General features: G+C 46.2%; 1 long non-coding RNA gene across 1 annotated transcript; it reads right to left on the bottom strand.

Annotated features, from left to right (window-relative positions):
- Positions 1-3,955: 3,955 nt before the first annotated feature.
- On the bottom strand, positions 3,956-5,356 carry LOC119304126. The gene is made up of 2 exons (XR_005148119.1): positions 4,400-5,356; positions 3,956-4,251 (listed from the first exon to the last, which is right to left on the bottom strand). It is a non-coding gene; the product is annotated as an uncharacterized LOC119304126 (long non-coding RNA).
- Between the last annotated feature and the right edge of the window lie 423 nt (positions 5,357-5,779).

Raw genomic sequence — 5,779 nt, 5'->3', positions numbered from 1 at the left:
GTCCCCGCCCGAGCCCCTTGGTTCGCACCGGCGAACTCCGGCGAGCTCTGAAAAATCGACTGACCCAATTTGAAATTTAGTCTACTGTGATTTAACTAGTGTGGAATATAAAAGGGGAAAATCATAAGCATTGGGAGTATAGTGTTGAGCGTGCCATGGCGGATCTGAAGGTGCAAACCGGACAAAGGCAACTTCGCAACCAATGTTTGCTTTCAACTAGCAAGTAAGTGATGGACAAGAAATCAGAGTAAAGCAGTGGCAATCTATTTTCTTGCTGCGATAAATAGGTTGAGCAAATACGAAAGAGTATTGCCTCTGGTGCGGCACCGTGTATGCATCTGCTGAGAATTTGACGGTGTTGCGGTAGCGATGGCTGTTGGCGGCGTGAAAGCAGATCTAGAAGGATAGACGGTGGCGACGGGGCACGGTGGACGAGATGGTCGTAGGAGCGGCGCCGGCAAGGTGGATGATGGCGGGGATGAAGCGAGAGGACGGGATGCAAGGATCCCGGTCCGAAGTCGTGGATGAGAAAGGTCGATCTCTTGTAATGGACGGCGGTGTCGGGGTATCAACTCCGGCATGGTGGAGGAGGACGGCGGTGGATGGGGTGGTGGACGGAGGAGGCTGGGGTGGAGAGGGTGTTTTGGCGCCCATGGAGTACGAATGGGGAAAGGGAGGTAGAGAGGAATGGGGAACCATGTCTTCAGGGCGCGCTTGTCTCACATGCGAGGAAATTTACAAACTTAGCCCCTGTTTCAAATTTCCAACATCACAGCAATATTAGTCGGTTGGGGATAGGACGGTAATCTCGCATACACCAAATATTTACCGATGAGAGTTTGTTTTTGGCGCCCACCGTGTATGAATCGGGGAGGGAGTCGATTCGGCCGAGGACACACTGTGTTTTGGCGCCCACCGTGTATGAATCCTGGTGAGAGGCGGTTATGTCACATTTGAGTGAAATTACAAGCCTACCCCTATCAAAACCTATAGAAATCGAGCAGATAGGCTTTGCGTGGCAGGGATAGACAGTAGTAATTTCCATCTCGCATATTTTGGTTTCAGGCGGTTACTGCGACTTTCCGTGCTTCGTTCAAATTTTGCAGAGTGCATGTTTACCGTGCCAACTCAATTCGAATCCCGTTTGTATTCTATTTTTTTGGGCGGGGTCCATTTTTGATTGGAATAAAATTCTATATACAACATTTTTTATATATACTTTCAAAAGCACAACACCCTTTATACATAAATATGGTTTACAAATGGCATGATCTCAGATTCATAAGGTTGTATCCATCAATTTGGATTTTCAAATATTTGAAACCACTTTATGTTGAAATCCAATGTATGCATTCCTCGCTAACTGTCTCCAATTAATGTGTGTTTCATGCGGGTTTTTTTTACTTCTCAAACATGTATAATGTATTTCACACACGCAACATATAGTGTAATCTCGTTTAGACATTAATTGCATATAAACCATGCATTGTTTCTAATTAAAGAATCTATTGATCACCAGTATTGATAAACTATATAACATTACACGTGTCCCCAAATTCAAATGAATATGCATGTTTGATACACCAATTTGCGTTATGATATTATCGATGTCGTGATCTCCAGTTTAAATATTTGAATCCCCTTTAATCCAGATATTCGTCTCATATAGATATCACTCATGCCTATATAGGACTATCTCTCTAGACCTATACGCGTTCATCGTCTCTCGGGTATCTCTGGTGCTACATGTATGTCGACAATGATCTTTTATCTTCGTAACACACTAACGGTACTCTCTCCCTCGACCTTCATCACTCTATCTCTCTCTAATTATATCTCGCTCCCTGCTATGTGTCTCTAACTATGATTCTCCATGTAGAATCACTTTCTCTCACACAAACAGAAAACTCTCATTTCTCTCTACTATTCCCGTGTGTGCCACTTGCACACCCCTCATACAGAGATGTCTTTCGCTCCTTAGGTATGAGAACCTACGACTCTTCCTCTTAAATATCTCTTTCTCACACACAAACACAAACTCTATCTCCCACGGTCTCATATTTCTCCCTAGAGATATCTTGCGTTCTCTTGTATGTCGCTCACACACACTCTCTCTCTCCCTAGAGATATCTTGCGTTCCCTCATATGTCTCTCTAGCTATCACTCTCGTTGTGAAATATCTTTCTCTCTCACAGACACAAAACTCCGTCTCTCAGGATCTCATTTCTCTCTGATATTTGTTCGTATGTGACTCACATGCACCCTCTCTCTATCTCTCTCAGACCCACACACATAACTCAGCCTTCTGATCCACTCGACTCCTATCTCTAACGCACACTAGCTAGCATCTTTATCTTTCTATTTATCTGTTTCTCCATCAACCATCTTTCTCGCCCTCACTCTTGCTTCCTATCACGCACACTACATATGTTTCTCTCTACTTGCAGTCAAGTGCCCTCTTTTTATCTTTCTCTCACACACACATAACTTCACCCTCTGAACCACCCGACGGTCATCTTCAACACTCAAACTAGCGGATGTCCCTCTAGCTAGCATCTCCATCTCTGTATCTATCTGTAGTTTCTCCGTCAACATTTCTTTCTCGCACGCAGTCTTGCTTCCTATCACCCCCACTATACACACACACACACACACACACACACACACACACACACACACACACACACACATATATATATATATATATATACACGGTCTATTATGCTAATATTAGCAGAATAACTATTCTGCACACCATTTCCGCGCTGCACGCTAAACGCAAGTGCACGTCATTCTTTGAACCAAGTGTGCGGCAGCACTCACACGAGTGAACTTCTCGTCGGAAAAAACTGCACGCGTTATTTTTTTGGTATTGTTTTCGCTCTAATTTTTTAACCGTTTATCAGAATGAGACGTGTAATATACCGTTGAAAAGCTATGGATTAGGCACAACTTCGACATGTTGAACACTTTTTGAGATTCCACACGGTTTAAGAGCAGTTTTGAAAATGCTGCGGCCCATGATGAGTGGCAGCGAGCATTTTTCGCGATTTCTTCTAAACCGCTCTTTGGAATGAAGCAAACGATACGCCATTGGATAGATATCATCGAGGCGCATCTTTTTCATATATAAATTTTTTTCTAATTCCTTACGGTTTAAGAGCAGTTTCAAATTTATTAAATCGCGGAATTCTGTTTTTCTTTTTTTTCAAATTTTCGGTACTGTTTTCGCTCCAGTTTTTGAACAGTTTGTCGAAACAAGGCGTGTGATATGCCATTGGAAAGCTATGAACGAGGAGCAACTTTCATATGTTGAAATATTTTTGAAATTCCTTACGGTTTTAAGTTAATTTTGAAAATCGCGCGGCGGATGACGAGTGGCAGCGGCCGTTTTTGGCGAATTTTTTGCAAACCGCTGGTCGGAATGATTCAAAAGGTATGCCGCTGGAAAGATATCAATGAGGCGCAACTTTTTCATGTAGAACACTCTCTCTAATTATTTACGGTTTAAGAGGAATTTCGAATTTATCGAAATGCGGACACTCTATTTTTCGCGACACCCAAATCGACGTGCGTACGTCATCCGACTGAAAACCGCACTACATCGAATGAAAAACTGTAGTTCATCAGATCGACGAGTGCACTGCATGATACCTTTTTTGGAACGTATTTTTTCCCAAACAAGGTGAAGTGCACTTCATGCCGAGTGTTGGTGAGCCGCAATACTACGAAAATTGAACCTCGAGACTACCGTAAACGGGCCGCGACACTACCGAAAGTGAACCGCTTGAGATTTTTCCAAACTCAATATTTTTTACGTGCGTAGATCGGGCGAGTGGACCGCAGGGACTGAGCAAGTGAACCACATGTAATGAGAAGTGAGCTGCCTTTCGAAGTGTTTTTGTTTCCGAAAACCACGAAGGAGTTTTATGGCGAACTTCGTGAGAGAACAAAGTGAGCTTCAAAACATACATATTCATTCATTATTTTTTACATAACCAAACTCACATTGTAGTGAACCGCATCCACTATTCCCTTTGCTCTAGTGTAATCTTTTTTTCACACATAATGACCAACAACGGTTTTACTAGCGAACTCCATTCTATGAAAAACAAAGTGTGAACCGCGCGGGGCACCCAGCCGAACTACACTAGACCATCTCCAGTGGCAAACCAAGTTCTTTTTTGTTTTTGCAAATCCTGGATGCAATCCCAGCGTCGCCGAAGTGTACTGGACCCTTTATGTAGTGGACTGCAACACAAGAATTGCAAACAATATTAAAATAGAACAGTTGTATAGCCAACAGACTCGTACATGAATTACGCCGATCACAAAGTTAACTGCAAAGATACTCTTCAAAAGCAAAACTAAAATTTAAAATTAGGTACAGCGAGCACACATCTTGCTCTAACCGATCTGCACATCTCGCTCCTCACAAACGCCAAGTTGCACATCCTTTTTTGCTGCATAGAAGAACACAGTGAACTAAAATGAGCTGCAACCTGAGCCGCAACGAGCTGCGCGATGAGAAAAAATGAGTTGCACCCCACGCTCCACGACGTCTTCATCCTGGGGACTTCACGGTCGATGTGCGTAGGTGCAGCCAGCGGGCTACACTAGCGCGAGTGGCGTACTGCATGCCGCCGTGGGGGGGACTGCGTGTGCACCGCTGACGAGTGGATCAGATGCGCGACGGGCTCGGGGTGGTGCTGCGATTTTCGGGAAGAACCCGTGGTGCGGTGGAAGAAGGTAGGTAGGGGAGGGAAGGACCTACGACGGGGAAGAGCTGGGTCGCCGTCGCGGAAGAAGGTGGGTAGGGGAGGGCTTGAGATGGGGAAGAAGAAGGACACCGGGAGGGGGAGTGGGGGGTGGAAGAGCATGGATCCGGGGAGCAAGGCTCGTCGGGATCCGAGGGGTGCTAGGGACCATTGCACACCGGGGTGTGGGAGCTTCCTGGGTTGGCCTTTTGCGTCGGGGATCATCGGGTCGACGAGATCCATTGGAGGGTGGGGTCGGGCGGCGCAGGGAAGCCAGATCCGGGCGACAGTGGGTGGCTGGGGCATGGCTGGTGTTGGAAGGAGGGTGAGGGCGTCATGGGGGAGGGAGGTTGAGGGGTGCAGGCTAGCCAGGCTTAGGCGACGGGCGCTGGGATTGGTGCTTCGGTGACCATGGGAGAGGTGGCGAGCGAGGCCGAGGCGTGGGCGCACGTGTCTCTGCGGGAGGGAGCTAGGAACAAGGAAGGGGGAGAGGAGTGGGCGGCGCCGGCACTGATCCCCGTCGTGGGCTCTCCCGGGGGGTGGGAGCAGGGCAGGGGAAGAAGGTGGAGGTCGATTTGGGGTCATGGGTGGATGTGCGAGAGGTGGGTGGTGGGCTGTTTTGTTCCGTCGGGGGTGGAGTGGGTAGGGTGTTAGCAGAATAAGAAAAGTGTTATCAGAATAAGGTCTTAGGGGGTGTTATCATAATAGACCCACCCTATATATATATATATATATATATATATATATGTGTGTGTGTGTGTGTGTGTGTGTGTGTGTGTGTGTGTGTGTGTGTGTCTCCATACATATGCATTTATAGATTGATCTCTTTTGCACAATCGTTGTGCCTCACTCTCTCTGCTCGCCATAGATGCATGCTCCAGCCCATGCCACTCTCTCATAAATACAAAAACACATGCTCAATTATCGGGCCTTCTTCCCTGCATTCTCACATGCATGCATATTGTCATACCGATCCGTCTCTCCCATGTCGTTGATCTTATGACTTATGTCTTCTTTCTTTT

This window comes from Triticum dicoccoides, chromosome 1B (genome assembly GCF_002162155.2).
Source record: "Triticum dicoccoides isolate Atlit2015 ecotype Zavitan chromosome 1B, WEW_v2.0, whole genome shotgun sequence".
NCBI classification, from domain to species: Eukaryota; Viridiplantae; Streptophyta; class Magnoliopsida; order Poales; family Poaceae; genus Triticum; species Triticum dicoccoides.
The sequence above is the reverse complement of the archived record's forward strand: the minus strand, read 5'-3'. Positions and strand labels throughout refer to the sequence as shown.